This window comes from Lactuca serriola, chromosome 7 (genome assembly GCF_051521515.1).
Source record: "Lactuca serriola cultivar US96UC23 chromosome 7, Lser_US96UC23_V15, whole genome shotgun sequence".
NCBI classification, from domain to species: Eukaryota; Viridiplantae; Streptophyta; class Magnoliopsida; order Asterales; family Asteraceae; genus Lactuca; species Lactuca serriola.
In genome coordinates this window covers 28,171,327-28,194,324 of record NC_136414.1, presented here as the reverse complement: position 1 = coordinate 28,194,324, position 22,998 = coordinate 28,171,327, and the positions used below count along the sequence as shown (strand labels likewise).

The window sequence follows — 22,998 nt, the reverse complement described above, 5'->3', positions numbered from 1 at the left end:
TTTTAGGCCTTCATTTGCACTTGAATGATTCTTTTTTAGCAATATTTACTAGAGTAAATTACACGATTCGTCCCTAGCTGAAGTGCTAAATTTCTTGTTGAATCCCTATTTTCAAAAATTAACTCGTATCATACCTATAATGTTTTTTTTTCACTTGGATAATCACTGACTAACATAAAATAACTATTTTATCCTTTTCATCCTTTTTGGTATATTTTTTATTTGTTTATTATTAATAACTTAATAAATAAACAAAAATGTAACATACATAAAAATCAGATCAATTTTAAACTTTTAAGAACATTCACAACCATTAGTTATTACAAATTGTTTTCAAATTAGTTTAATTTCAGCGTATCCAAGAAATGAAAACATAAAAACATAGGGAGGTGCACAATCACGCCTTCGTCTTCCCGTGATCCTCAGAAGTACCTGAAACAATAATCGATAAATATAAGCTCGAAATTTTAATGAGTTACCCCCAAAATACCAACGCCATACAAATATAACCATATCATAGCAAGCATGCATAATGAGCCATCAGCCTGACTAAACCGCCTCGCATGGCCATCAGTCTATCTGGACCGCTCTCCGAGCCATCGGCACGTCTGGACCGCCTCACAAGTCCTTCAGCCAATCTAGACCTCTCGGCAGGCCTTCGGCCTGACTAGTACGCCCTAACCGGGTCTATAGTCTATCCGTTCAGCCTTGGGTATGTTCGCACAAGCACAAAGAATGACTGCCTCAACCCAACCCCCAATCAAACAATCATGTGCACATAAATATCATACGCTAGTTAGCATGTATAAACAGTCAAAACGATCTAACAGATCACAATCATAGCATCATCCTATATACCAAGATACCAACCTAAGAGGTCACTAACATAGCATCATCCAACATACCAGGATACTGACCTAACCGGTCATTAACATAGCATCATCCTATATACTATGATACCGACCTAACAATTCACTAACATAGCATCATGCAATAACCAGGATAACAATCCAAGAAGGGTCGTCCTTGGTGTCGTAGACCCTATCGTTATAGTGAGGAGAACTCACCTCACAAGTAGCTCGGGATGACGATGTCAAACTTCCCAAATACAGCTCCAAACTCAAACACCTACATCCACAAATGATCCACTTCCATAAATTTCCAAACTACTAAAATACCCCCAGAAGTCTAACTGGTCAACCCTTAGTCAAAGTCAAAGTCAACGGTCAAGGTCAACAGTCCATGTTGAACTAACTCTTCGAGTGTAACTCATTGACTCGTTGAGTTCCTTTAGAACTCAAGAAGGCGTGAAAACCTTAGTCCACACGCCGAATTTCCAGACAACTCGTCGAGTCCATGCAACTCGGAAGGACTTAGGTTCCTTTAAAGAGGGTACCCACCCTAAAAATTAGGGTTTCATATTCCAGATCCAACTCGTCGATTTGGGTCCTCCAACTCGTCAAGTAGGTCCCTTAAGTCGCGCGGCCATTTCCGTTTCTACACGACGAGTTGGGACATCCAAATCGTCGGGTAGGCCTTTGAATATGAATATAAAGTTGTAAAACTTATACCTTGGAGTCGAGGTGTTACACTTCTCCCCCACTTGAACTAGACTTCGTCCTCGAAGTCTGCTGCGGTGAACAACACCGGGTAAGGCTCCTGCATCTCTGCCTCCGCCTCCCAAGTCCACTCGGATCCCCTCTGAAGCTCCTATTGTACCTTTACCAAAGGTACTTCCTTATTCCGTAGAACATTCACTTTCCTCTCCAGAACGGTCACTGGCCTTTCCACGTAATTCAGGCGCTCGACGACCTGTGTATCATCAAATGATACCACTACCTCCTCATCTAATATGAATTTCCGCAACTGTGACACATGGAAAGTGTTGTAGATCTGACTAAGCTCCTCCGGGAGATCTAGTCTACATGCCACTTTTCCAACCCTGGCAATGATCCTGAATGGCCCGATATATCGGGGACCCAATTTCCCCCTTTTCCTGAACCGGATCACACCCTTACAAGGTGAGACCTTTAGGAGTACTATGTATTCGACTTGAAACTCCAACTCAGATCGGCATCGGTCGGCGTAACTCTTCTGCCGACTCTTTGCGGTTTGCAACCGCTTTCTGATCTGTTGAATCATCTCGGTAGTCTTCAAGACTACCTCGGTCTGACCTATCACCATGTGACCAACCTCGCCCCAACAGACTGGGGTAAGCACCAATGCTGGAGTTATAGTTGTTGTTGTAGGAAAACTCTGTAAAGGGTAGTTAGGAGTCCCAACTCCTACCAAATTCAATGACGCAGGGCCTCAACATATCCTCGAGGGTCTGAATGGTCCGCTCACTCTGGTCGTCTGTCTACGGATGGTATGCGATACTGAAATGCAGCCGCATGCCCCATTCCACGTGGAACTTCTGCCAGAAACGGGAGGTGAACCGAACATCATGTTCTGAAACGATAAAGACCAGAACTCCACATTCTTCCTCGTCAGGCGAGTAAGAGGTACTGCAATCTTGGAGAAAACCTGAATGAATCTCAGGTAATGCCCTGCCAATCCCAAGAAGCTCCTGATGTCTGAGGGAGATTTCAGAACCTCCCACTACATAATTGCATCGATCTTGGCCGGATCGATCGAAATGCTCCCAAGTAACAGCAGCTCTCTGATCATCTGTATAAGACCCCCTCATCAACCTCCATCAGTTCTTTGCCTCGGACCTCAACAGGTTCAGGGCACAGCTGAACTTTTGGTCAGTAGGACATGAACATGTGAAGAAACATCCCTCCACATCTGACAGCCACCTCATTGCTACAATCGGGTCCTAAACCCTATCAAAAGTTAGGGGCTTCGTGTTATCGAAGTCCCGTGTAACATCCATAAAAATCTGGCAAATTTAAAACTTTTTAAATCACTCAAAAACCATTAATCATTACAAAATGTTTTCAAAATAGTTTCATATCAGAGTATCCCAGAAATCAAAGTCATAACATGTGAGGATGTGTACGGCCATGCCTTCTCCTTCTCGCGGTCATCCTTCGTACCTGAAACAATAATCGATAAATCTAAGCTTGAAGGCTTAATGAGTAACCCCCAGAATACCAACACCATATTAACCATATCAATATCACAACAAACAGCATGCATATAGATTCTGTAGTATGAATGGTCTGCCCTCACCGGGCCTTCAGTCTACTGGTCCACTCTCAGAACCTTCAGCCTGTCTGGTCCAACCTCCCGGGCCTTCAGCCTATCTGCACCGTTCTCCGAACCTTCAGCATGTCTGGTGTGCTCTACCGGGACTTTAGCATGTTTGGACCGTTCGTCAGGCCTTCGGCCTGACTAGTATGCCCTACCGGGTCTACAGTCAATCTGGGCCGCCCTGGGTATGTTGGCCTACAGCACAAAGCACGTCCACCTTAATCCACCCCCAATCACACAATCAACACATAAATATCATATGCTAGCTAGCATGTATAAACAGTCAAACCGATCTAACAGATCAAAATCATAGCATCATACTATGTACCAGGATACCGACCTAACAGGTCACTAACATAACATCATCCTACATACCAGGATACTAACCTGATCGGTCACTAACATAGCATCATCCTATATACAAGGATATCGACCTAACAGGTCACTAACATAGCATCATTCAATAACCAGGATAACAATCCAAAAAGGGTCGGCCTTGGTGCCATTGACCCTCTCGGTATAGTGAGGAGAACTCGCCTCGCAATGTCAAACCGTAGCAATAAGATCAAACTCCCGAATCACCGTCACGAACTCCACCACCTATGGACACCATAGGACCAAGTCCATCAAAATCCTAAATTACCAAAATACCCTCAAAAGTCCAACTAGTCAACCCTTGGTCAAAGTCAAAGTCAACGGTCAAGGTCAACAGTCCATGTTGAGCCAACTCGTCAAGTATAGCTTACTGACTCGTCAAGTTCCTTCAGAACTCAGAGAATCGTGAAAATCCCAGTTGACTCGCCGAGTTTCCAGACAACTCGTTGAGTCCATGCAGTGTCCATATCTCGAGAAAACACTAATCAACTCGTCGAGTCACCTCACTGAATCGCTGCGTCCATGCATATCCAAAAACATGCAATCTTCATCCGACTCGTCGAGTTGGTCATGCAACCCGTGGAGTCCCTTCAGTCCATTTCTCATTCTGACGTTTTTAAGCTACCTCAAAGCTCCAAATTGTAGATCTAGCCTCCTAGGGCATAGTTACCATGTAAAGTTGCAAACTTTACGTGCATGCAAGGTCTTAAAGGCCAAAATCAAGCTAAGGAAAAAGTTTTAAGTAAGGAGGAGGCCATAAATTGCTAAAGACTAGAACTTTATGACTATAAGGGGCTAGAGGAGTCTAGATCTAAAGTTACAACTTCAGATCATGCCCAAAACCAGAATAACTCCAGAACAACCTAGAAATAGCCCTAAACCTTTACATGGAAACATCTAGCTAAAGAGAAGTCAAGGTAACGACTTGTTACCTTCAGGATGATCCTAAGATGAAGTAGAAATTAGATCTACAAGTTTCTACTTGCTCCAAGCTCCTTAGACTTCAAGCTCTCTTTAATAATATGCACCAAAACACACTTTAGCCTCCCACACACTCAAGATTAGGGTTTAGATCAATTAGGGTTGCTTCTGGACGTCAAAAGGTGGTAAGGGGGCTGGAGAAAATGGCTTAAGGTTCCTTAAATAGGGTGCAAAACCCTGGAAATTAGGGTTTCTCATTCCAGCTCCAACTCGTCGAGTTAGGTCCTTCAACTCGTCGATTAGGTGCCAAAACCTACGTGCCCAGACTAGCCTCTACACGACGAGTTGGGGCCTCCAAATCGTCGAGTAGTCTTTCTTAATTGCTTAAAATCTCTAAAACTTCATTCCTGGAATTCGGGATGTTACATCCCGGTACTGGAAAGCGCGACTGGATCCACCCCCTGCCGCCGTTACAGCTGCAGTAGCTGCCGCGACAGCCGCCTCAGTAAGGGCTGTGTAGCACTCATCGAAGTACTCAACCATGTGGAAAATATAACAGGAAGATATCATCCATTTCATATAATAACCTGGGAATCAACTCCCAACAAAACACTAGGGATTGTGACCTCCTTGCTACGTGTATGGGTCCTGTGCTTTCAGTAGTGCGGGCCCATACTACCTTCCACACCTACCCATATTTGTCTCAAGTATCATCACAACGCAATAACACTATACGTAAGCATGGAATGCGCTCAATCCTCACTCCTAGAGGAAGGATAAATATCTCATAACTGGCCGACTGATCCCACACAACCTATCCATGAAACTTCCACCAACCCTACAATACTCGTGTATGCTAGCCATACATAATGTTGGACCCTATAGACTTGCGAATACCTGATCCTACCCTAAGCCCTTCATCAAACAAGAACAGGAAATAAAGCCAAACTAAACATTCTCAGGTTATGAGATCTTAATTATGTACAGTTGTGATACATACACTAAGAAACTATAGTAATGATGTCAATTTCATATAAGGAAAAACTCTAGACTATCAGGCATCATATAATCAGACTATTTTATCATGCAATTCCTAAAGATCCCTAGCCTAGTACTAGCATGTTGTTCTAACATATCACAAAATCAAATAATCTGTAAGGTATTTTGGGGTCTACTTACTGGCTCCGGATGATCGTACACTTGCATCCTCCTTTAGTATTTTGAAAATCATTTTAAAAGTCTTGTCCTCAGTTTGAGATTGGATACACACGAGTGTTTCCTCCAATTCACTCAAACCAAGGATCTAATACCAACTTGTAACATACATAAAAATCATGCCAATTTTAAACTTTTTATAACATTCAAAACCATTAGTTATTACAAATTATTTTCAAAATAGTGTCATGTTAGAGTATCCCATAAATCAAATCATGAAAACATAAGGAGATGCACGATCACGCCTTCGACTTCCTGCAATCCTCAGAAGTACCTGAAACAATAATCGACAAATGTAAGCTCGAAGGCTTAGTGAGTTACCCCCAAAATACCAACACCATCCAAATATAACCATATCATAGCAAACACCATGCATAATGAGCCATCAGTCTGACTGGACCATCTCACAGGGCCATCAGTTTATCTGGACCGCTCTCCGAACCATCAGCACGTCCACACCGCCTCTCAGATCCTTTAGCCTATCCAGACCGCTCGTCGGCCCTTCGGCCTGAGAAGTACGCCCTAACCAGGTCTACAGTCTATCCGATCCACTTTGGGTATGTTGGCACAAGCACAAAGCATGACCGCCTCAACCCAACCCCCAAGCAAACAACCACGTGCACATAAATATTATACGTTAGCTAGCATGTATAAACAGTCAAAACAATCTCACAGATCACAATCATAGCATCATCCTATATATACCAGGATACCGACCTAACAGGTCACTAACATGGCATCATCCTACATACCAGGATACTGACCTAACCGGTCACTAACATGGCATCATCTTATATACCAGGATACCGACCTAACAGGTCATTAACATAACATCATGCAATAACCAAGATAACAATCCAAAAAAGGGTCGGCCTTGGTGCCATAGACCCTGTTGATATAGTGAGGAGAACTCACCTCACAAGTAGCCCGGGATGATGATGTCAAACTTCCCAAATGCAGCTCCATACTCAAACACCTACACCACCAATGATCCACTTCCATAAATTTCCAAACTACTAAAATACCCCCAGAAGTCCAACTGGTCAACCCTTAGTCAAAGCCAAAGTCAACGGTCAAGGTCAATAGTCCATGTTGACCCAACTCGTCGAGTGTAACTCACTGACTCGTCGAGTTCCTTCAGAAATCAAGAAACCGTGAAAACCCTAGTCGACTCCCGAGTTTCTAGACAACTCGTCGAGTCCATGTAGTGTCCAGATTGTTAGGAAAACCTTAACCAACTCATCAAGTCATCTCACTAACTCGCCGAGTCCATGCAGAACCAAAAACAGAAATCTTCATCTTACTCATAGAGTTGACCCTGCAACTCATCGAGTCCCTTCAATCCTTTTCTTATTCAAACGCTTTTAAGCAAGACCAAGGCTCCAAATTTTAGATCTATCCTCCTAGGGCATGGTTACTACGTAAAGTTGCAAACTTTACATGCATGTAAGGCCTTAAATGCCAAAACCAAGCTAAGGAAGAGGTTTAAGCCAAAGAGAAGGGCCAAAGCTTGATAAATTCAATAACTTTATGTCTATGAGGACTTAGAGGAGTCCAGATCAGAAGTTACAACTTCAGATCATGCCCAATACCTGAAATGACCCACAAATATGCTAAAAATGGCCTTAAACCCATGAATAAGGAGATCTAACTCTAGAATGATCAAGCTAACAACTTGTTACCTTCAAATGGAAGCCAAAACGATATAGATGTTGGATCTACAAGCTCCTTCCCATTCCAAGCTTCTCAACCTTCAAGCTTCTTCAACCAATGCACCAAAAACACTCTTTTAGCCTCACAAACACTCAAAAATGGGGTTAGATCGCTTAGGGTTTTCTTCGGGCTGTGAAAGGGTGGTAAGGGGGCAGGGAGGAAGGATTTAAGGTCCTTTAAATAAAGTGCAAACCCTAAAAATTAAGGTTTCATATTCCAGCTCCAACTCGTCAAGTTGCGTCCTCCAACTCGTCGAGTAGGTCCTTTAAGTCGCGCGGCCATTTCCATTTCTAAACGACAAGTTGGGGCATCCAGGTCGTCGAGTACGCCTTTGAATATGAATATAAAACTGTAAAATTTATACATGGGAGTCGGGGTGTTACAATTCTCCCCCACTTGAACTAGACTTCATCCTCGAAGTCTGCTACAGTGAACAGCTCCGGGTAATGTTCCCGTATCTCTGCCTCCAGCTCCCAAGTCCACTCGAATCCCCTCTGATGCTCCCATTGTAACTTTACCAAAGGTACTTCCTTATTCCGTAGAACCTTCGCTTTCCTCTCCAGAATGGTCAGTGGCCTCTCCATGTAATTCAGGCGCTCGACGACCTATATATCATCCAATGACACCACTGCCTCCTCATCTAATATCCACTTCCGCAACTGTAAAGCATGCAAAGTGTGGTAGATATGACTAAGCTCCTCTGGGAGATCTAGTCTACACGCCACTTTTCCAACCCTGGCAATGATCATGAATGGCCCGATGTATCGGGGACCTAATTTCCCCCTCTTCCTGAAGTGGATTGCATCCTTCTATGGTGAGACCTTCAGGAGTACCATCTCATCGACCTGAAACTCCAACTCAGATTGGCGTCGGTCGGCGTAACTCTTCTGCCGAATCTGTGCGATTTGCAACCACTGTCTGATCTGCTGAATCATCTTGGTAGCGTGCAGGACTACCTCGATCCGACCCATCACCCTGTGACCAACCTCGTTCCAACAGACTGGGGTGCGGCATCACCGTCCATACAACAGCTCAAAAAATGGAGCACCAATGTTGGAATGATAGTTGTTGTTGTAGGTAGGAGTCCCAACTGTAAGCGAAGTCAATGACGTATGCCCTCAACATATCCTCGAGGGTCTGAAGTGTCCGCTCGCTCTGGCTATCTTTCTGCAGATGGTATGCGGTACTGAAATGCAGCCGCATGCCTAGTTCCTCGTGGAACTTCTGCCAGAAATAGGAGGTGAACCGAAAATCACGGTCTAAAACAATGGAGACCGGAACCTCATGGAGAGCGAAAATCTCGCGTATATACACATCGGGCAGCTTCTTGGCCGATGAGTTCTCCCGAATGGGTAGAAAATGGGCACTCTTGGTCAATCCATCGACAATGATCCATATAGCGTCTAAACCCTTTGTCGTTCTTGGAAATTTGGTGATGAAGTCCATCCTGATCTGCTCCTATTTCCACATGGGAACCTCTAGAGGCTACAGCTTGCCATGCGGCCTCTAGTGCTCGGCCTTGACCATCCTGCAGGTCAAGCAACTCTCAATGTACCAAGCGATCTCCTGCTTCATCCACGGACACCTATAACTAAAGCTCAGATCTCGGTACATCTTGGTGGCTCCCGGGTGAATAGATAAACGAGACTTGTGAGCCTCTTCCAGTACAATCTGTCTGACCCCACCAGACATCGGAACCAAGACCCGACCGCAGCGGGTCAATAACCCCCGACTGTCCTACACAAATCGGGTGATCTCGCATTTAATCCTTTCATGCTTCCAATTCTCCTGTTGTACACCCTCAGCCTGAGCTTCCCTGATGAAGCTCACAAGTGGAGAATCCACTGATATCCTCATACATGTCACTGGAGTAGAAGAACCAGGTGACTTGTGGCTCAAAGCGTCCGCAACCACGTTCGCTTTACCCGGATGGTAAAGGATCTCGCAGTCATAATCCTTGACTACGTCCAGCCACCTGCGCTGCCTCATGTTCAGGTTCGGCCGATCCATGATGTGTCTCAGACTCTTGTGGTTCATGTAAATGGTACAGCGGACCCCGTATAGATAATGTCTCTAAATCTTGAGAGCGAATACCACCGCTCTAAACTCCAAAATCGTGTGTGGGGTATCTCATCTCATGCGGCTTCAACTGCCGCGATGCATAGGCTATCACCCGCCCTCTCTGGATGAGGAGCGCTCCTAGTCCCATGATGGATGCATCACAGAACGCTACAAAATCCTCCACTCCCTCCGGAAGTGTTAACACTGGTGCCTCGCAAAATCGTTGTCTCAGTGTCTCCAATGCATTATGCTGCTCAGGGCCCCACCGGAAATCCACTCCCTTCCTCGTCAGGCAAGTAAGAGGTACTACAATCTTGGAGAAATCTTAAATGAATCTCTGGTAATACCCTGACAATCTCAAGAAGCTCCTGATGTCTGAAGGAGATTTCGGAACCTCCCACTGCCTAACTACCTCGATCTTGGCCGGATCGACCAAAATCCCCTCCTTGTTGACGAGATGTCCAAGGAACTAAACCTCTAGTAACCAAAACTCGGACTTTGAGAACTTGGCATACAACCACTCTCATCTCAGAACACCCAGTAGCTCACGGAGGTGCTCCTCATGCTACTCTCTGGTCTTGGAATAGTCCAAGATATAATCTATGAACACGATGACCGCGCAATCAAGCCTTGGTTTGCAGACCCGATTCATCAGGTCCATAAACACTGCTGACATGTTGGCGAGCCCAAACGGCATCACCACGAACTCATAATGTCCATAACGAGTCCGGAATGCGATCTTCTCCACTTCCTCCTCCGTAACCCTGACCTGATGGTAATCGGACCTCAGGTCTATCTTGGAGAACCAAGATGCTCCCTACAACTGATCGGAAAGATCATCTATCCTCAGGAGTGGATAGCAGTTCTTCACTGTCAGCTTGTTCAACTCCCGGTAGTCAATGCACATCCGGTGTGAACTATCCTTCTTCCTGAAGAAGAGGATCGGCGATCCCCACCGAGAACTGCTCAGACGAATGAACTGATTGCCCAGCAGTTCCTATAGTTGTGACGATAGCTCCTGCATCTCTGGTGGTGCTAACCGGTACGGTGCCTTGGCGATAGGGGCTACACCTGGCACAAGGTCGATCCTGAACTCGACCTGCCTCTCCGGAGGCACTCCGAGTAGCTTCTTCGGACACACGTCAGCGAAATCGCTAACTACAATAACCTCTGAAACTGAGGTCTGATCCCCAACTCGTGTACCCACCACATACGCTAGATAACTCGCACACCCGTGCTGAATATACTGTTGAGCCCTGGCAACTGAGCAAAACCTCGGACCCACTCTGGTGCTCTCGCCGTAGATAATCAGTTCTCCTCCACTTGGGGTTCGAACTACCACCCGCTGACCCTCGCAGTCGATCATGGCACCGAAGTGATTAATCCAGTGCATACCCAAAATCACACATACCTCCCCCCATGGGAATCAGAATCAAGTCTATCGGGAAAGACACCCCGAAGATCTCCAACACGCAACCCTGATAGACTGAAGAAGCGAAAATCTCATGTTCATTGGCGATAGAGACTCGCAACGAACACTCAAGCTCTCCTACAGGCAAGTTGAACTCCCTACTGAACGACCGACAGACAAAAGACCGACTCGCCCCAGAGTCAAATAATACCAATGCAAGTAAGGAGCTCATTAAGAACGTACCTAACATAGGTACAAAACATATATAATCAGTAAGATAAAGGGTATAAAGATACGAGCAACCACATCCAGTGTTGTCCTGGCGTCCTCGGCTGTAAGTTTGAAGGCGCGTACCCGAGCCTTCGTAGGCTCTGCTTTACCCTGACCCCCATCAGTAATCCTCAGTGTAGCCAGCGTTGGGTCCTGCGACGGTCTGACAGCGAACTGTGGACAGTTGGTCTTCACGTGACCAACCTGATGGTAGTGGTAGCGAATCCTCATATCCTGAATCGGGTCTGGATGGAGGCAATCCTTCGTAAAGTGCCCCTCATTTCTACAATTGCGGCACGCACTACCAGATCTACAAACCCCTGAGTGACCCTTCTTGCACTTTCCATAAGTGCGGCCATGGTGGCCTCCCGGCATAGAATCGCAGTCTTAGACCGCTTTGGCGTCGGTTGTAACTGCGTCAGGGCCTGCCTATACTCCCGTAACTATAACTCGATCTCAAGCTCACACCCCCTAGTAGCCTCCTGTAACTCCAGTAGTGTATCACAACACTGGGTGGCAACAAACTGACGGGTGTCAGTCTTGAGCATGCTCAGATAACGTGTCATCTGTGCCTGCTCAGAAGCAAACTCCAAGCAAAACATCGCCCTCTCAGTAAACATACGGGTGATCTCTGTCACCGTCTCAACATCCTGTCTCAACTCCAAGAACTCATGAGCTAACCGTTCTTGCTCAACCCGCGGAATGTTGCGAGTGCGGAACATATCCTTAAACTGCTCCCAAGTAACAGCAGCTCTCTTATCATCTGTATACGACCCCGTCATCAACATCCACCAGTCCTTTGCCCTGGACCTCAGCAGGTTTAGGGCACATCTAACCTTCTGGTTAGTCGAACATGAACATGTGACGAAACATCCCTCCACATCTGATATCCACCTCATGGCTACAATTGGGTCCGAAACCCCCATCAAAAGTTGAGGGCTTCGTGTTATCGAAGTCCCGGTACTAGAAAGTCCGACTGGCTCCACCCCCTGCCGCTGTTACAGCTGCAGTAGCTGTCGTAGAAGTCATCTCAGTAAGGGTTGTGTAGCGCTCATCGCAATACTCAACCATGGCGGTCTTGATAGACCCAAACATCTCCGTCAACTGTGCCCGAAACAGAGTAGCAACCTCATCATGCAGGATCTCTCGAATATTGGCGCCCAACTCATCTGGCCTCATCTAACCAATGACCTCGGGCACTGCTAGTCCTTCCTGACCGCCATCTCCTGATCCTGATCTGGATCCATACACAAATCGTCTAGTAACCACCATGTTGAAACTATACCAGGAAGATATTAGTCATTCCATATAATAACCCGGGAATCAACTCCCAACAAAACCCTAGGGGTTGTGACTTCCTTGCTACGTGTATGGGTCATGTGCTTTTAGTAGTACGGGCCCATACTACCTACCACACCTACCCATATTTGTCTCAAGTATCATCACAACACCCTAGCACTATATGTAAGCATGGCATACGTCAATCCTCACTCCTAGAGGAAGGCTAAATATCTCATAACTGGCCGACTGATTCCAAACAACCTATCCATGAAACTTCCACCAACCCTGCAGTACTCGTGTATGCTAGCCATACACAACGCTGGTGATCTATAGACTTTCGAATACCCAATCCTACCTTAAGCTCTTCATCAAACAAGAACAGAAAATAAAGCCAAACCAAACATTCTCAGGCTATAAGATCTTAATCATGTACAACTGTGATGCATACATTAAGCAACTACAGTGATGATGTCAATTTCATATAAGGAAAAACCCTAGGCTATCAGGCATCATATAATTAGGCAATTCTATCATGCAATTCCTGAAGATCCCAAGCCTAGTACTAACACGATGTTCTAACATATCACAAAATCAAATAATCCGTCAAGTATTTTTGGGTCTACTTATTGGCTCCGGCTGATCGTACACTTGCCTCCTCCTTTAGTATTTTGAAAATAATTTTAAAAATCTTGTCCTCAGTTTGAGATTGGATACACATGAGTATTTCCTCCAATTCACACAAACCAAGGCTCTGATACCAACTTGTAACATACATAAAAATCATGCCAATTTTAAAATTTTTAAAACATTCAAAACCATTAGTTATTACAAATTGTTTTGAAAATAGTTTCATGTTAGATTATCCCAAAAATCAAATCATAAAAACATAAGGAGGTGCATAATCATGCCTTCACTTTCCCACGATCCTCAGAAGTACCTGAAACAATAATCGATAAATGTAAGCTAGAAGGCTTAGCGAGTTACCCCCAAAATACCAACGCCATACAAATATAACCATATCATAGCAAACAACATGCATAATGAGCCATCAGTCTGACTGGACCGTCTCGCAGGGCCATCAGTATATCTGGACCGCTGAATGAATTGACTAGGACAGAGGGAGAGGCGGTTTATTTCGATAGCATGCTCAATTATCTCTTAACCTAGCTATGTTAGGCTCTTTAACCATTGTTGTAGCTCACCATATGTATGCCATGCCCCCCTTATCCATATCTAGCTACTGACTATGGTACACAACTGTCATTGTTCACACATCATATGTGGATTGGTGGATTTCTCATAGTTGGTGCTGCTGCGCATGCAGCCATTTTTATGGTAAGAGACTATGATCCAACTACTCGATACAACGATCTATTAAGTAACATGCCAGGAAAGCAGCCGATAAAGAGCGCCATCACCTTACTTAAGAAAGGGCTTATGCAAAAGAGAGCACCGCTTACCCGAGAAGAGAATCCGCTTTCCTTGTTTTTTTGCTTATTCCTAGCCAGAGAAATGAAACTAATGTCGAGATCCAGAAACCTATCTATACGCCTAGCATTAAGCTAAAGAAATATCGTTAGCCCTACTACTTTTATTGAAATGAAGAACTTAGGACTTTGGGACTTACCCTAGCATTCCAATTGAAACTCAAGGAGATGGAACTAAACTGGCAATTTTCCTCTTTCTAGGTGACTAGAGGGAATGCTACTACAGATACAGCAACTCAATCCCGAGAGAAAAGATTTGTGAGGTAAGGTCTATAGACTGTAAGGCTGAAGGCTTGAATGGAAGAGCACTCCTACTTACTTTTGGGATAAATCCTAGACACCTTTGACACCTGATCTCCGGTAGGACTCTTATTTGATAGGCATTAGGGAATTTTAGGTTTTGGGGTTTCACTTGCAGACCCTGCATCCATAAGTCTCCTATCCTAAGTGTCTTTCTCTGCATGAATAAAGTTCTTCGACAAGACCATCCCGACCGAGGGCTAATCATAGATCTACTATGGTATTTTCTTCTTTTCTTGGTTCAAATCCTTTTCAGGAAGCATTATATTGAGTAACTCCAAGAGTAGAATCAGCAGCTCACCTCACGTTTTAGGAAGAAAATGAGGAATCACACGTAGACGGACCTGAGCATTCGGAACCATCAGCATGTCCGGACCACCTCTGATGGCCTTCAGCCTATCCGGGCCGCTCATCGAGCCTTCGGCCAAACTAGTATGCGCTAACCGGGTCTGCAGTCTATCTGTTCCGCCCAGGGTATGTTAGCACAAGCACAAAGCATGACCGCCTCAACCCAACCCCCAATCAAACAATCATGCGCACATAAATATTATACGCTAGCAAGCATGTATAAACAGTCAAACCAATCTAACAGATCACAATCATAGCATCATCCTATATACCAGGATACCGCCCTAACAAGTAATTAACATAACATCATCCTACATACCAGGATACTGACCTAACCAATCACTAACATAGCATCATCCTATATACCAGGATACCGACCTAACAGGTCACTAACATAGCATCATGCAGTAACAAGGATAACAATCCAAAAAAGGTCGGCCTTGGTGCCTTAGACCTTGTTGATATGGTGAGGAGAACTCACCTCACAAATAGCCCGGGATGATGATGTCAAACTTCCCAAATACAGCTCCAAACTCAAACACCTATATCCACCAATGATCCACTTCCACAAATTTCCAAAGTACTAAAATACCCCAAGAAGTCCAACTGGTCAACCCTTAGTCAAAGTCAAAGTCAACGGTCAAGGTCAACAGTCCATGTTGACCCAACTCGTCGAGTATAACTCACTAACTCGTCGAGTTCCTTCAGAACTCAATAAGTCGTGAAAATCCTATTCCCCTCGCCGAGTTCCTAGACAACACGTCGAGTCCATGCAGTGTCCAGATTGTCGGGAAAACCCTAACCAACTCGTCGAGTCATCTCACTGACTCACCGAGTCCATGCAGAACCAAAAACAGGCAATCTTCATTCGACTCGTCGATTTGACCCTGCAACTCATCGAGTTCGTTCAATCCTTTTCTTATTCAGTCGCTTTTAAGCAAGACCAAGGCTCCAAATTGTAGATCTATCCTCCTAGGGCATGGTTACCTCGTAAAGTTTGTGACAACCCGGAATTTCCATTCTGTACAAACTATATCACTTCAATAGAAGTTATAGCAGTCACAGTTAATTTTCAGACTTTTCACGTAAGTTTGAGTAATTCAGGGTTTACACTTCAGGAAATATCAGGAGAGTGGGTGCACTAGGGCCTTGTGCAACACTGTTATTCCAACACTCTGTTATATTAGAGATCATTACAGGAATAAAAATATTTTCTGCCAAAATATCTCAGGACTATAAATAGAATTCTGAACCAAATTTATTCATTATTCGCATTTCCAACTAGAGAAAAGCCATTTTCTCTCTCACGGATCTTCGGGTTTTTATCCCAAATCGTGAGTACCTCTTTCTAGTAATGTTAGAAAGCTTTATATGTGTTTATAACATGATTTAGAAGACTAAATCACTAGATCTAGGAGTTTACTCCCCAAGGTGTTCTTGGGCGGTAAACTCCCGAAACAAAGCCGAGACCAACCCTTGTGTTATGCAACTGCCTTAGACTCATATGTATGTGTGTTAGGGACAAGAAAACAACCTAGAATCACCCAAGTTTGGGAGTTCACGGCCCAAGAGTTTCTTAGGCCGTAAACTCCCTTTTCAAACTCAAAATGGTGCTTTTAAGGCACCTAAAGCTTAGGACTTTTATCAAGACTAGTTCCCATTTAATCTAAGGCCTTAAGCACATCAAAATCATTTATCAAAGTGAGTTTACGGCCAAGACTTTGTTCTTGGGCCGTAAACATGAAAGAATGGCACCAAAGTGTGCCTAATGTCTTCATATGCTTGGAATAAAAGTCTAGAACTTATACCACCTATGCTTGAGACTTGAAAACAACAAGAACACCATTCCAATGGAGTTTACGGCCGTAAACTCCAAAGGAAATGGCCTTAGGGCCGTAAACTCCTAATTGGAGTGTTTCTAGACCTTAAACCCTTTCAAGAATTAAACCACCAAGTTAGAATAATTCTAGGAATCCTTTGGAACTTCAAAACACACAAAACACCCATGGTTGGGAGTTTACGGCCGTAAACTCAAGAGTTTACAACCGTAAACTCCATGTGTGTTAGTATATGAGAAGTAAACTCATATATGGGCTCCTTTGGAACCCTAAACACAAGTGCCTTGTCCCACAATAGCTTAGATGCAATCCTTAGGGCTTAAAACACTTATATAAAGTGTTTATTATGTCTAGGATGTCTTAGCTTTATCAATTAGTGATTTGAGACTAATTGAGTGCATATATGTGTGATTATATGTTCATTAGGATCATAGTGTGTGTACAAGTCCTCGCTTGACACCTAGCAATCCTATACCGTTCAGTTCATCCCAATCACCAACTACAGGTGAGTTCATACCCCTAATCAATGTTTTAAATGATTTTAAATGCTTTAAATGGGGGGAATACAAGTAGAAACAAACATGTTATTAAATCATTAATATGTATTTTATAACTATGTTTGTCATTTAACAGATTTCACATGCTACAAAGTGTGATGCATGAAATGGTTTTTAAATCTTAAAAACACATTGTTACCAAATGTTTTACTTTTGAAATGTTTATTAAAATGACATCAAGTCATTGTTAATTATTGTTCAAAACCCATAAGATGTCTTACAAAACCATTTTACATTCTTGAACTAAAGTATGCATATACACTTATATTCTTATATATGTATTGATGTTATAGTTTACATCTTTCATTTAGTTTTCCCACACCCTTGAGTAGTAAGAGTGTATAAACCTACATGATCAACCAGTTATATTATAGTAAATTATCATAGGGATAATTTGAAGATATCAAACATTACTTCTATTACAAGGAATCACACAAGAGTCAGTTCATTCATGAGTCTATACTAGTACATTACCTGATACATGAGTACTTACAGATGTTTACCTGATACATGAATATGTTTACATATACTTACCTGTTACATGGACACACATACATGAATACCATACAGGAACACTTTTACATAGGTGCATTATCCTGTATTCACTTACCTGGATACTTGTACTTAGAACTACGTGGATGATTTATTAGTACTTACTGTGTAAATTATCTTTCCTATCCCGGTTCAATGGGATAGCTCGGCGGGACTTACCATTCCGAACCCCACTGATTAGCACCAGTGGTCGATGACCATCTACGGAGGTCTAAGGTTACTACTTATACTAGGTAGATCGATAACCGGGGCTAACCCCTCCACCCACCTGCTGCTGCTACAGAGGACAAGTGGACAATCTTCTATTGTTCATTAGGTTATACCTTTCGCTTATTGCGATGTTGTGTTACTCCTAGTACCCAGCGATGACACTTACATTATTACTTTTTCTGGACAATCTTCGGATGTTCATTAGGTTACATATTTCGCGTAATGTGATGTTGTGTTAGTCCTACTACCCAGTGACAACACTTACAGTAGTACAGTTTCCTGTTTACTTTATTTTGTGATACTTTCACATAAACGATGAGTTAGACTAAGTACTTTAGTACTAAACAATTAAAGGAAAACTATCATTTTACTTACAAAACATTCAGGTCTTGGTAGAAGACTACATTGTCATAACAAAACATTCGGGTCTTGGTAGAAGACTACATTTCATACTTATAGAAAATAAGGGATTTTCTAGGGATTTCATACTTACATCAACATTTTCATTTAAAGGTTTACATGGCCTTCATAACAGATTTTCATAAGCAAGACAATGACACTTAAATACTTATGAATTCACCATCTTTAAAGCTGATACTCTCTTTCAAAATAACTTGTATTCTCAGGTCAACAGTAGACAGGTACGATGGCCAGGTTTTGAGAAGACAGAGCAGACAAGTCTCGTCTTTTATTTTGATTGTATATTTTTGGTGTCTTATTACAATGAAAGAACACACATGTATTAAACTTTACTTATAATGCAATGGATGATGTTGTTGCTTGTTTATTATATTACACTGTTGTGATACTGTACATGACGTCCTCCACCCCTGAACGTTTCCGTTGTTCGTGGTTTTGGGGTGTGACAAAGTTGCAAACTTTATGTGCATGTAAGGCCTTAAATGCCAAAACCAAGCTAAGGAAGAGGTTTAAGCCAAAGAGAAGGGCCAAAGCTTGATAAATTCAATAACTTTATGTCTATGAGGATTTAGATGAGTCCAGGTCTGAAGTTACAACTTCAGATCATGCCCAATACCTGAAATGACCCACAAATATGCTAAAAATGGCCTTAAACCCATGAATAAGGAGATCTAACACCAGAATTATCAAGGTAACAACTTGTTACCTTCAAATGGAAGCTAAAACAATGTAGATGCGGGATCTACTAGCTCCTTGTCGTTCCAAGCTTCTCAACCTTCAAGTTTCTTCAACCAATGCACCAAAAACACTCTTTTAGCCTCACAAACACTCAAAAATAGGGTTAGATCGCTTAAGGTTTTCTTCTGGACGTGAAAGGGTGGTAAGGGGGATGGGAGGTAGGACTTAACATCCTTTAAATAGGGTGGAAACCCTAAAAATTAGGGTTTCATATTCCATCTCCAACTCGTCGATTTGGGTCCTCCAACTCGTCAAGTAGGTCCCTTAAGTCACGCGGCCATTTTCGTTTCTACACGGCGAGTTGGGGCATCCAACTCGTCGAGTAGGCCTTTGAATATGAATATAAAGTTGTAAAATTTATACCTGGGATTCGGGGTGTTACAGGACTAATCTAGTCGAGGAGCAAGCCAGACATAAGTTGTCGGCCCCAAGGGCGAGCCAAACTTATGCTGTGAGCTCAGGGGTAATCCAGTTTGTTAGTTGTGGACCCATTGCATGTTGTTATTGTATATGTGTTATTTTGTTGTGTGTTGGTATTTTGGGGGAACTCACTAAGCTTTGGGCGTACAATTTTGGGTTATGTTTCAGGTACCTCAAATGATCGTGGAAAGGCAAAGACGTGATCGTGCCCCTCCTCGTGTTTTGATTTATGATTTTGGGAAAACTCTGATATTAAACATGTTTTGAAAACTATATTGTAAACAATGTTGATTTTGGGTTGGTTTTAAAAGTTTAAATTTTTCATGATTTTAATGGATGTTACAAGCACAGGACATCTCAGTGAACTGCTCGCATGTCATCGTGGACCGCTATGCAATAGAAAGACTCTTAGTGACAAACTTCCACCAACCCTTCACGCCTAGGCGAAGAAGGTTGAGTGTAAACTTTGCCTTCTGATTCTCCAGACAAGAACATATATAAAACACCCCTTAACATTGTAACACCCCAAATTTCTAATGTTAAATGAAGGGCCAAAAGTGTAAATTTAGGAAAGGGACTCGACGAGTAGGTCCGCTTACTCGCCGAGTCGGAGCGGGATTCTGTCGCAGTTTAAGTGGCCAACATGTCGAGTCGGCGACTTGGACTCGACGAGTTGGTGTTGAAGAGAGAAAACCCTAATCCCGGGGGTTGTGCCCTATACAAAGCACATTATAACCCACCCTCAGCCTCTTTGCTACCCTTTTGAGATCTAGAAACCCTAAATCGTGAGTGAGAACTCTTGGAAGCAATTTGGAGCCTTAATAAGTGATTTTGGTGGAAAGGGGCTTGAAGATCAAGAGGTTTGCTGCAAAGGAGGGGTGTAGATCTGGGATCTACTTTAGTTGGAGCTTATATTGGTGGTACTAATATGTTGCTTGAGTTTTTTTGCATCTAGATCTATTATCATGTGAGATTTGGGGCATTTTTGGTATGATTAAGAGCTATTTCGCGTTAGAGGCTTAGATCTGAGGTTGCTACTTCAGATCTAGGCTTGTGATGGTCCATAATGTCATAAAGTTTCAGTCATTGAGTTGTTGGTGAAGCCCCTTTGTCTAAAACCCAATCCCTAGTGTGTTTTGGGCCTATATCTCCATGGTTTCACGTAAAGTTTGCAACTTTATGTGAGGGTTAGATTGTAGAAGAGTTGATCTATGGATTGGAGCCCCTGCATGGCTCAAAAAGCCTCTGAATGGATTGAGAACTGAAGATACTCGGCGAGTCACATGGGTGTACTTGACGAGTTGTATGAACATGTGCATGGACTCGGCGAGTTGGAAGAACAATTTGGCGAGTCTATTGAAGATTGCCTTGGACTCGGCGAGTCTGTTCTTGGACTCGGCGAGTCTGGTCGCAGACCCCAACCTCTTTTGGTTAAAGCCTTGGATTAAGTGAGTCGGTCGGCAACTCAGTGAGTTGGGCAGGATGGGACTCAGAGATCGTTGGACTCGGCGAGTCTTGGGGCGACTCGGCGAGTTAAGTTGTGTTATGAGAGTTTTTTGGGAATGGGAACTCGGCGAGTCGACAGGTTGACTCAGCGAGTAGAATCAACCAGGAAGGTTGACTTTGACTGAGGACTTTGACTTTGACCAAGAGTTGACCAGTTTGACTTCCAAGGGTATTTAGGTAATTCTGGTATTTATGGAATTGGTTCTTTGGTAATGTTCTGTGGTGGAGCTCGTTTCGGTGGACGGAGCGGCTTGGTCTTATCTCTTCAGTCGGTAATTGCAGGTGAGTTATCCTCACTATATCGACAGGGTCTACGACACCAAGGCCAGCCCTTTATCGGATGGAAATTCGGGTATAGTTTGTTATGTTATTGCTTTGCTAGATCTGCATCCCGGTATTTAGGGTAATGCTATGTTAGTGACCTGGTTAAGGTCGGTACTCGGTATATGTTGGATTAGTGTCTAAGTCCATAACCATTTTGGTATGTACTTGACCCGATGGTGCATGGTCCTTTTGGGTTGCCTTCACCAAAGCAACTTGATAGGATGAATTATGGAGAGAAAGGATTAAATATGATTTATTAATATATTATGAGAATAATATATTAAAGGAGAAATCATATTGTTTAATTAATATTAGTCAAGAATTAATAAGAATTAAGTTTGTGGCTAAAAGAGATTAATTAAACTTAAGGGACTGGAATTATAATTATAAGATAATTACAATTGGGCTATGGATTACCTTATTATTTAAGGTTGGACGAATTCTATGGGGAAACCAATTAGAAATCGTCCAAGGCTTGTTAATAAAGGGTACATGGGTTGCTTAGGGCCTAAGCATCTAAATTAGGGTTTCCTAGTTCAAAACCCTAATAGCCTACATGTATAAATAGTGCCCTTAAGCCTCAAAAACGTGGTGAACAAATACTCTAGGGTTTCCACACGGTTTTGGGCAGCTCCTTCTCTTCTCCTCTTCATCCTCTTGCTCTTGGTGTTTGTGAGCCATTAGAGGAGTGACATTTGTGACTCTAAGCTTTCTAAAGTCAATACAAGAAGGATTTGTGATTGTTATTACTACATAACAATCAAGGTAACATTTAAACCTATTTCTTATGCTAATATGATTACTTGTATGCTAGAATTAGGGTTTTAAGTCTTGGATTAAAAGCATGTACAATAGAGAAACCTAGATCCAAGCTTTAGGGTTTGCATAAGCACATAGGATGTCGTTTGGCTAAAACCCATCAGTGGTATCAGAGCCTAGATTGGTTTCTATTGTATTGATGCTTTATGTGTTGCAAAAATCGAATTTTGGCCTCCCTGCCTGATGTACTTGGCGAGTAGGCCTCAACTCGGCGAGTACAGTGTGGTACTCGGCGAGTTCGAGCGTCAGAAAGAGGCATGTTCGGGATTTCTTGCTGTTTTTGTCTTGGATACTTACCTTAACTGTTATGGATCATTAAAATTCGAATTTTAATCATATTTTGGATATATCCTTGATTAAACAAAAGATATTTACCAATTAATTAGATAATTACTTCCTTATATGATAAAGTTTGATTATTTGTATTAATTGGGTAACTTATTTTGCAAGAAATTGGAATTAGGTCAAATATAGATAAATGATGAAATTAATTGTTTAATTTATATTATTTGTTATTTGATCCTTGTGTTATGAAAAGTTTCAATTTTTCCCCTTTAGGTTTTATAGTTTAAATTTGAACTTAATAGTTTTGTTTTGAAATTTAAATAGTTGAAACCCTAATGTTTTGAATAGTTTCAAAACTTGCCCTCAAGTTTTGGAATTTAAATATTGATTAAAAAGTTTGATTTTGAAATATTTAAATTCTAAACCCTAATGTTTTGAAATGTTTCAAATACTTGCCCTCAAGTTTTGAAATTTAAGAGTTGATTAAAAGGTTTAATTTAGGAATGTTAAATTCTAAAAACCTAGTATAGTTTTGAAAAGTTCAAATCACACCCTTATGGTTTTATTAATTAATTAAGGTGTATAATTAAAAGAGATTTAATAAATCCATATAGTTTTGGTGTACATTTTAATTAAATTAAAAGTATAATTATTCAATTAGAACACCTAGTATTTCAAAAGTGTAAAATACACCCTATATTATATATAACATTAAAAGTCTAACATTATATATATATCTATATATATAT

General features: G+C 42.4%; 1 protein-coding gene across 2 annotated transcripts in view; it reads right to left on the bottom strand.

Annotated features, from left to right (window-relative positions):
- Positions 1 to 265: 265 nt before the first annotated feature.
- The window catches only part of ALN (allantoinase), a 31,210-nt gene continuing 8,477 nt past the window's right edge, over positions 266 to 22,998 (bottom strand). For both annotated transcript variants that reach the window (XR_013687091.1, XR_013687093.1), the window contains exon 16: positions 266 to 432. The gene's annotated coding sequence lies outside the window, so the exon portion shown is untranslated. The remainder of the gene's footprint in view (positions 433 to 22,998) is intronic.